At 36.3% G+C, this 11,217-nt stretch overlaps 1 non-coding gene across 1 annotated transcript; it reads left to right on the forward strand.

Moving 5' to 3' along the window:
• The first annotated feature begins 10,785 nt into the window (after positions 1-10,785).
• Trnai-aau lies at positions 10,786-10,857 on the forward strand. Its single transcript has one exon. It is a non-coding gene; the product is annotated as a tRNA-Ile (tRNA).
• Positions 10,858-11,217: the final 360 nt, after the last annotated feature.

Raw genomic sequence — 11,217 nt, forward strand, 5'->3', positions numbered from 1 at the left:
TGACAAAGTGATCGCTGGTGGTAATGTGTAAGTAGGATTACTCTGGTTTTCGAGTAAGTCTAGTTATTTTTGTGAGCAAGGAATGTACAATAGTGTTACAGACGAGGATCAAATTATCTTATCTGCAGGCACAACCACAAACCTGGCATATATATCTTTTAGTATGGTTATGACATCGAGAAAACAAATCAGTGTTTTGTTATACATCGTGGGTTCTAAGCTTTTTAGAATAAGCAACTTACAATTAATTTAGTACAAGTGATTCAAATCTTGTCAGAAAGTTGATTATGTTATGGAAGCAGCTCATAAGAGAGAGATTACTGACTCACTGTGGTATTTAATATCAACCCTAGATTATTAACCTTTCATCAACCTGGATATAGTTTGAACATTGCACCAATCCTAAGAGTGTAAAGTTACTTAATGGTATTTTAATCATTCTTAAAAACTAGTTAACATACCTGAAACTACTGACAGCTGCACTTTCAAATGAATTACTCAGATTGCTTGCTCCAAATATGGCGTTAGTCTGCAAATAAAACAGAATGGTAGGTAGCAACGAAGTAGCCAATCTCTTACACTCGATGAGATATCTATATATAGAACATACTTATGAGAGATTATATTTTTCTCTTCTTTTTCCTCTTTCTCTGAATCATTTAAAAGTGAAACATTTACAGGGAATATGTAGGTAAACCAATCAATTCGAATATAACCACTTTTTCTGATCATTCTCAGAATAAAGGTAAGTGAAAATCTTTATATCAAGTTTGAGAAAATCCTTTTTCTACTTCTAAAAATATAACGATAATAAACTTTGACGAAATCCAACGCGACGGCCTGTCCGCAATGTCCGCCATTTCGTTTTCCATACCTTTCTCTTAATTAAACCGGCACATCTGACTTTGAGGAATAATGATGGCGGGCTAAAATTTGAGGCAGTTTGTGAAGAAAAGACATTGCCAAAAGATGTTATTATGAACACAAAGGTGTTCTAGGCGATTTGAGTGTATCCCAGAGGATGACCACGGGTAATGATATCAAATGATCTCTTTGACACTCAATGTTAAAAAATATAGCTTCTATGTGACACTTATCAAACTTCTAAAACAAATGAATAAAACTTTTTTTCTCATACATCAGAAATGACTTGGCTCTCTAGGTTGGAATATGCTGTGCTACTCGAGTCTGCAAGATCTGCATTCCAAGTCACTCCAAGCATTCTTATTTGAGCACTAAACTCTGAAATCATACAAAGTTAAATTAATACGAATAACAGTACATGATGTATCTCAATGTTCGAACCATGCATTTTGTAACAATTTTTTTAGGTTGTATTTGAGAACTATATCAATATTTAACAATGGAAGGATAGTACATATACATGTACAATATGCTAAAGATGCATACACAAATATGAATTGATATGAAAAATATATACATGCAATGTTTTTCCTGATGAAAACAAATGTAATTGAAATTTACAAATAACTATTTTTAACATAGAGACTGCGCTATAAAACGTACTGTCAGCAATGATTCTTAATATAAAAATCATACTTCAAATGAGGCATAGTAAACCACAAATGAATACAAGAAACTAATTTGAAATAGATCATAATACTTCTGACAGCATTTCCCTACCTGGCTGCATGTCGGGGGGGAAATGTGCTCTGGCGCATCGGTATTAATAGCAGAATCGGCTATGTCCTTTTTATCAACGCAAGTATATTTAATTTTTTTGTGTGTTCCGATGCTGATTACATAGATATTCTAACTTGATACGTATATCAAATGTAAGAATATGACTCATGTTGATATTCGGTTGGGTTTCTCCGTAGAAGTTTCGCGAATTTTTGTTTGTTTTATTCTTCAATAAAGTCTTCAATGAGATGGTTTAGCTTTCAACCGAATTTCATATAAGATAATTTATAAATCTTACTATCAAAATCGCACCGAACATTTTAGCATTATTTTGTTGCTTATTACCAAAGTAATTTAAACCATAACTACACACTTCTTTTTGATGGCCAAACTTGCCCACAAATTGTATACCGTTGCTTTCTTTGCGCAAACATCACGTAACGTTGTACGGTCCCACAACGGAACTGATCGATGTCCATCTCTAATTAACTCACCCACAGAGGTAGAAGATGATGTATCTGAGCTAAGTTCATCAACAGAAGCAGCTGTAAAAAAGGAGATTGTAAGGTGGATGTTTGTTTAGATTTGATTTTGTATTCAAATCATTTGCTATTGTCAATAGATATATGCTTTGCAATCATTTGATCTTTATTATAGCATACTTGCCGACATTCCCTTATTAGAAAAGAGAAGCCTGTAAGTTTATCTTTATTTTAAACATATCTTAGTTTTATTAGTATCAATTTATATATTCATATAAGAGATAAGCATATGATTCCTCTTTTTTAATATATACTTACTTCCAAAATAGACCCCAACTCCTATCAATGCAGCGATCACTAAGACACTTCCTGCTAAAGCGAGGGCAATATAGAGCTTTCTTCGTGAATGCTGAGATCCTGTAAATACAGAAGGTATGTAAATTCTAGATGGACCTCGAAAGTCATTCAGTAAAATCGTATCATTGTGCTAGACTGTTTTGGAAAGATATCAGGTTTGAAGATAGAGGGGGAAAAGTATTTTGGGCGCAGATGTTTATCAGCATACATGAAATAAAATAGGGGGTGGGAGAGGATGGGGTGGGATGGGGTTACCCGATTAGATTTACCTTTCTTTGGAAATAAACTCTTCGGTTAATTTGGATGAAATGTCAAAGATTTAAGATTAAATTGCTAGACACAAATATTACTGGTCAAAGAGAATTCGCACTCCCTTTAAGTAGAATTGTTGCTCCAATCAATTCTAATACCAAAAATAAATCATCTATATATTTTTTATCCCTAATCCTTGTATAGAAAAAATAGACTGTTAAACAAAAACACTAACTTTACCTGGCTATTCTGTACGTTAAGATTTTTAACAAATGCTTCCTTTACTTGACTTTTAACAACATTGCCAGCATGAACGTATAGTTCCTGTGGTGAGGTTGGACAAGTGAAATAGGTGGTAATATTCTAGACCAATATAAAATTTGAATGCTTTGTGACCATCGAAATATAATCATAAACATACCTTCATAAACGTTTAAGTCGTTTTACGACTTTCCAAATAACGTTAATGTGTACATGTAGCTTACACGCTTACAAACGACAATGGGGAAAATTAAACACTGACCCGGTATACTTTGATATAAAAATGTAATAAATACAATATTTAACAGTATCTTCAGTAATACCAAATACATTTCACTCGTGTGGCTAATATTTTGCTGCGCAGTCTTGAAAAAATATCAAAATATTAACCTAACTCGTGAAATATATTTGGCACCATTGGATACACTGTAGGACATCCCCTATATATTAAGCTTAGTGAGCATGGCCCCTGTATCACACTCATAGTGGCTATACATAGAAGTGAAATGAACAAAACTAATAGACCCAGTGGCATAAATGGTAATATTTACGTTCATTTTATAGTTTGAATAACAATAACTAATAAAGGTTCGTTATGAAACGCGTTTACGAATTTTGATTGTCATCATTTAAAAATTCGAATATCCTTCGTCATTTAACTTAGTTAAATATCGCCTGTGTCATACTCGAGTAATTCAATTTTGCAGCAGGGATGACGGTTATAATGAAGTGTGAAATTTGGTAAAAAGAGGGAAGGAAAAACAAAAACAAAAACGAGGAAGGAAAATGGATACAGCATAAACCCGAAAACGAAAAATAAATTACATACAAACAATACACAATCAGCAAAATAACTAATATATATATGCAATATGCCTAATTTTCCACATTGAGGATCGACTCGTCCGTCAATCAAAGAACAACCTGACAGGTTACTCTGGTGGGTTTATAACTATGGGTTTTAAAACTATCATTATTAGGATACGGAGATGATATACTCGCTTTTACGAGCCAATGACATGATCACGAATATTTTATCCTTGAAAAAAATAAGACATTGGTAAATATTATTCGCAAAATGAAATGCGATAAAGTCTTTCGTCAGACTGTACCGTCGTTAACGGACTTACTACAGTTATCAAATGTTATTTCGACGATAATTGTTCAGAATAGATTATATGCTACATAATACAGATGAATGGTTACGTGATCGAAGGTGAACATCGAATTAGAAGGGAATAGCCAATAAAATCAATGGGCGATGTAGACAATATTTTCAACTTAAATACCTTTACCATTTACATGCTATATATACACACGAAATCAACTTTGAAAATGTTTTACTTAGCTGCTACGCAATATCAACCACACATCTTTGTATGAAGAAATATAGCACAGCTATTCTGGATTGATTAATAAAAATAAGTCTACTTGTAAGAATTTAAGAACGTGTTTTGACTTAAAATTTGATAAAAAAAAAAAAAAAAAAACTTCCTCAAAGAAAGGCTATTTATTTACGAATGTATTTATTTATTTATTTATTCATTTATTTATCTATTTATTTTGTTATTACGAGGACATTCTATAAAACGTGTATACAGTAATTAATATTTGCCTTATGATTTAACTTTAAGCCTTTAAAATAACTTGAGTTACCTCCCCTTAAATGTTTTAGCAACATTGCCAAAAGTGTATGTTAATGATTATAATAAGATAAATAAATAATTTAACTTTTTGGCATAGTAATACATGCATTCCTAAGTATCATTAAACATCGATTTATCAATGTTTAAAAGACTCATATGGAATATGTCATTTGATTGGCGATGTGGGACTTTGGCAGTTAGATATGTTGTTTTTTTTATTTTCTTTTGTGTAATAAAAGTTCTTCATACACTCGTATTTATACTGAATTCATCTTACATATTCAGTCTTAATCATCTTCACCTTATTATGTTTCAGACCTAAAGATCAACATCACTTGAACCAAATCAAAGAAAAGAAATAGAACTTCAGAAGGTTTCCACTATTTTATCTATTTGGCTGCACGCCAGTCAGACCCTCTGTGAACAATATTAAGTATCTTCCCCTAATTATGCTCAAGACAAAATATAAGAGGGGTCTCCGCGCGCACCATTCAATGAGTCTATGTTAAATTTATAGTTTCTCTACTTTTATTACTGATTTTATAAATACTGCAAACGTACATATTTCAGCGCTTTTCCCTCTTGAAGCAGTGTGCTTATTATATTATGTATGTGCTTATACTACAGAAAACAGGAGAATGCGCCTATTCTTTATTGTGCCAATGTTATGATTTGGATATGAGCAAAAATTTGAAAATTTGCGCCAAAATCAATAAGTCAACAATTTATATGGACTATTCACCGTGAATCTATTAACTGGGAGCGTTTCCTGAGGATATTAATCTTATCAATAATAAATGCAAGGCCATAATTCATTTACGATGCAGCATCATTAAATCAGCCTGGTATGTTCCGTTTGGGTTTATAGGACTATGAACCGAAATGAGTATGAATACGAAAATGAAATTGATATAAACAAACAATATAAATGTATGTCACACCTAACTCCTTACAGACGAGAAGTTATAGAAATGTTGGTGCTTTATTTATTCTCATTGAATTACCATATTGTATTACTTTCTGGACAGAACCGAATAAAATCGTTGGAACATGTAAGTGTCCTGGATACAAGTACATGTATATGCTTTAATTAGTAATGACCCACTGTCCTCCTTGATTTTCGGAATAAGTTGGCATATCGTCTGAAATAAATAAGCTATTGTCGCCGACGTAACCATGGAAACACGACCTACCTTTATCTGGAGAAAGATGATTTTTACCCTTATGAACATATCTTTCCATGGCGACCCCATCACTCAGTTTTCAAACAACGAACATGGCTATGCAGCAAGACGTAATAAACACACGATGTCATTTATGATAACGACAGTTATTCCCTGTGTGGTTTTATATCACTTTTAGGCAATAACAGCGCAAAAGAAGGGAAGGTTTGAACTGATTCATGATACAATTGTGTTAACGCCAGCTATTTTGCAGCTTTATTTCAACGTCTCCGTTCTAGGAGAAAGCGCCTGAAAATTTTCAATCGCGGAAAAGGGAGTGCGCGTTATTGGCTTTTTCGCAATTTGGACATATTCCAGAGGCTCTTATTTTTCATTTGATTTCCAATCGTAATTATTATTTTCATAGATGGTTAGGGGCGAAAAGGTAAATATATGTATTGACCTGCATCCCGTTTCGGGTTATACCTAACTCTGTTCATGCTATTTCCTGAATGTAGTGGGCGTTCAAATGCCTATAACTCAAAACGGAATGTTGTTTAAGTGTTGACTAATATTAAGATCGTCATAATGTCATTACTCTTCCGATGTATGACTCAATAGTATCAAATACATTTTTTGAATTTACATAGTTCAACCACCATATGACTTTATACTTAGTATCATGTGACCTATTAGAGAATGTACATTCTTAATCAAGAAAACGTTTGGAGAATGAAACAAAATAATTGACAAGTTTTACTGACCTGAAGGAGAGCCAGGAATAACAAGATTATCATCCTTATACACAGGGAAAGAAGGTTCAGGAGGTGGGGTCCAAATGTTCCTCTTTTCATATATTTGTTCATCAGGCGGAGGACTGAACGACAATTCAAAAGTTTTTTCCTTTCCATTTTGCATCAATGAATGAGATTGAAAACTTAAAGGTGGAGCAGACCAACCGCACACTGGATGTTCTGTAAAAAACGATGATCCAGGCACCCAGGTAGGAACATCTGGCACAGAGGCTAAATCGTCGTCCTCATCAAAGCCTTCCAACTTCAATTTCTGCCATTCTGAGGGCCACTTTAGCTCTTCGGAACCTGGACGGGATGAAAGTTGTCCATCCTTTTTTGTATATTCTGGGAGGGAAATCGACGTCACGCGTTTTCCTGATGGTGCAGGTTTCTTCTTCTTTCTTTCATTTACTTTTAATCCAGGTTGCGGATTAAACGCTGCCACCTGTACATTCTTTACAGAAGGCATACCGCCAAACTCCTTGAATTAACTAGCAATGGAGAGACAGGATACTTCTAAACTGACTTCATATACATTTAATTTGAGAATGCGTAATGGTAGTTAAATCCTGTCATTAGTACTGACAGTACAATGGTAGTTAGATAGCTGGGACAGCTCACTTAGATACGTAATGTCAAGGTCGTATCACAAGTCACTGTCATTCCTCTCACCTGACAGGTACGGCTAAATCTAGGTATGCAGATCACTATATATTAACCAAGTTATATAAACCGTCCAATCCTGTGCTCACTTGGCATACCTGTTGGAACGTATTGATTAACTTGCTAGTTGATGATCCAACAGACAGAACAACTTAAACATTGTCCTAAAAACCAGTGTACCCTTGCGTGTGATTTTTTATGTGAGGGTGTGTATACACATGTAAAGGGCCAATGTATAAAAGTATAAAAAAAAAAAAAAACAGGGGGCGTTAAAAACCGGGACATTCGACCGTGACCTCAGCTAACAAACTGTATAGATTTAACGGAATTTATTATTTAACTCATCGTGTAAAAGTAATGATGATGATGATAATAATGATTTTTTTAAAACCTACTCTAATAAGCAATACATGGTTTTCCTAGTAAAATACGTGAACATATGTATTGTAAAACATATACAAACAATATTTGTCATGCTTGTGATAGAAAACTTCAGAGGGCAAGTACACGTGGATATTGATAAAAGAATTATAAAAACAGTTTCCTTATCACTATTTTACCAAAGCGTATCACTATGTACTTTGTTTTAAATGAGAGTGCAACAAGTGTACCGATGTGGTTACAGTGGAGTGCGTTCTAAGTCAATAGCTTTTTTCGAGGATCATAATATATGAGAACTTGGATTTTCATTCTATCAGTAACTTACGAGAAATGATTGCTATACAATTAATGAAAAAATGTAATCTGTGATTGTGTCATTTTTTTGCTTATGCCCTTGTCAATAGGTTATATTCACAATAATGAATTTTGTACAGGCTCAAGTTTGTTAAGTAAGATATGATATTTGAAATGATAATGATAAGATGTAAACAGATGCACAATCCATTTTACCTGACTTTTCAGAACATAGGCAGTGTAAAATTTCTTTACAGAACTTTCAGTCTGTTAAAAACCGATTGTTTACATTTTTATCTGGTAGCCGCTGACGGACTACAGTAAATACAGTCTAGATGTTGTACAGAACATGCAAACACTTTGTAAAAGAAAAGCCAAGTGTTATGCTAGAAAATGCAATATGCTGGAGCGCAATCACCAAAACATTTCACCATATACATTGCCTGTGACATATGTTTTGAGCTTAAGCGAGATATCCTTCTTGTATTAGAACACTATCAACAAGGAATTACTGGAAACATTACTAATACAGTATGAGTCCATTCATTGGAAGTCATTTTTCTCAATACTGAAAGGTTTTTTTTTTCAAATTCATTCAATTTCTTATTACAGAAATAAATAAAAAAAAAATAGACGTTCATATTTATTTCCTCTTAATGCAGTGGGCATTCATATAACATAACCGGAAACGGAATGCAGACTATTTGGTTTGGTTTGGTTTGGTTTGATTTCAACAGCTAAGGTCATTTAAGGACGCGGGCTGTGGTATGTTTGTGTTATGTCTCCTTGTGATATATATATATATTGCCGATTTATAGTGCTACCTCCCTGAAGCATCTGCCGACGACACCCAGTCACATTATACTGCCAAATGCAGACTAATACTTGTATCAAATTTCCGTCCCTTACCATACACGAAAAATTGATTACGACAAAAAATTAAAATAAAATAAGTGGAAACGTCCATAGCACGTGCCCGACTTCTAGCCGCAGAAAGTTTTCCCACTCTTTTTCTTGGAGATAAGAGGGAAATTGCTATCGTAGAAAGTGTTTGTATCGTGAATCGGTTTCAAACCTTTTCAATGTTTATTGTCCATGTCATTATCATATATTTACATATATGATATTGTATGTTTATTACGTCACATTGCGGAAGCATGTCCACTGAATTTGAAAAGTAAGTAGTAAGGTCGTCACGGAAATTATCTCTGCGTCCAGTTTGTTAAAATTGCAGAAAAGGCTGTTGCTTGAATTAGTTTAATGAAAGCCGAATACATGCATGTATGGCTGGTAGACTACATTTTCCAAAGAGGGTACGAGTAATATTATTTTTCCCCAGATAGCAAGATGGTATGTCGTATCATGAGGCGAAAACATTTTTTTTTTTTTTTTTTTTTTAAGTATATGTTTTTGGTTGCCAGCCCTGGTTGGGGTCTGTGGGCGAAGCCTTAGTGGTGTCTGTTGGCGAAGCCTTGGTGGAGTCTGTGGGCGAAGCCTTGGTGGAGTCTGTGGGCGAAGCCTTGGTGGAGTCTGTGGGCGAAGCCTTAGTGAAGTCTGTTCGCGAAGCCTTAGTGGAGTTTGTGGGCGAAGCCTTAGTGAAGTCTGTTCGCGAAGCCTTAGTGAAGTCTTTTGGCGAAGCCTTTGTGGAGTCTGTAGGCGAAACCTTGGTGGGGTCTGTGGGCGAAGCCTTAGAGGTGTCTGTTGGCGAAGCCTTGGTGGAGTCTGTGGGCGAAGCCTTAGTGGAGTCTGTGGGCGAAGCCTTAGTGGAGTCTGTGGGCGAAGCCTTTGTGGAGTCTGTTGGCGAAGCCTTAGTGGAGTCTGTTCGCGAAGCCTTAGTGGAGTCTGTGGGCGAAGCCTTAGTGGAGTCTGTGGGCGAAGCCTCAGTGGAGTCTGTGGGCGAAGCCTTTGTGGAGTCTGTGGGCGAAGCTTTTGTGGAGTCTGTGGGCGAAGCCTTTGTGGAGTCTGTGGGCGAAGCCTTAGTGGAGTCTGTGGGTGAAGCCTTAGTGGAGTCTGTGGGCGAAGCCTTAGTGGAGTCTGTGGGCGAAGCCTTTGTGGAGTCTGTTCGCGAAGCCTTAGTGGAGTCTGTGGGCGAAGCCTTAGTGGAGTCTGTGGGCGAAGCCTTAGTTGAGTCTGTTGGCGAAGCCTTAGTGGAGTCTGTGGGCGAAGCCTTTGTGGAGTCTGTTGGCGAAGCCTTAGTGGAGTCTGTTGGCGAAGCCTTAGTGGAGTCTGTGGGCGAAGCCTTAGTGGGGTCTGTGGGCGAAGCCTTTGTGGAGTCTGTTGGCGAAGCCTTAGTGGAGTCTGTGGGCGAAGCCTTAGTGGAGTCTGTGGGCAAAGCCATAGTGGAGTCTGTGGGTAAAGCCTTAGTGGAGTCTGTTGGCGAAGCCTTAGTGGAGTCTGTGGGCAAAGCCTTAGTGGAGACTGTGGGCGAAGCCTTGGTGGAGTCTGTCACGATGGCATGTATTTATATATATGTATATGTATGTGTTGTGGCTGTTTTGTTTGTGAATCATGTGCGCGTATTTGTATGGCACGAATGTAAGTATGGATAGAGCGGAAGTGCACGTGCGGAAGTTTTGGAAGCGTCACTACAGGTAAGGTATGCCGTGAGAAATGGCCGTGTTTTGCTTACCTGTAGTCGGGTGACATTATTAACGTGGATACAGGCACGAAATTCAGACTGTGATGAGTAACTAATGTTATAAGATTATATTTACTTCACTAATTCAGTTCTTTTAGTGTCTCGTATTCCGGGTAAATGTATTTCTAGTATATGTTTGAACGTGCGGTCCAATCTGCGTAGCATTGAATAGACATAGTGTAGCGGAACTGGACCGGGTCGATCGTCGGCGACCAGGTAGCTCAATTGGTAGAGCATCTGGCTAATGTTCGGAGGTCCCGGGTTCGAACCCCGGTCTGGCCGTGCATTTTCCCACTCCTATTACACATAGAATGCATGTTTATGTATTGTGTGTATGGTGGTATTTTCATATTTAATTTGGTAAAGTTATATTCCAATCTGTATTATAACATATATGGTACCTATATTGCATTAGTAGTAAATATGTGTATGAATGTCCATATACCGGTAAACTAGGTCAGTACGGAAGCTTTGATGCGCCATATTTGAACTATTGTCCATAGTGCTAGTAGTGTTAGCAATACTGTTTTATATAAATACTTAGTAATATGAGTGCATATATTAACAATATATAAAGTGAGGAATTGTCAAGTGTTTTGTTGTGTGTGTTTTGAAGCTTTCCATGTTGGAGTGAGATCGATC

The sequence above is a fragment of the Pecten maximus genome, chromosome 6 (assembly GCF_902652985.1).
Source record: "Pecten maximus chromosome 6, xPecMax1.1, whole genome shotgun sequence".
In the NCBI taxonomy this organism is placed as follows: Eukaryota; Metazoa; Mollusca; class Bivalvia; order Pectinida; family Pectinidae; genus Pecten; species Pecten maximus.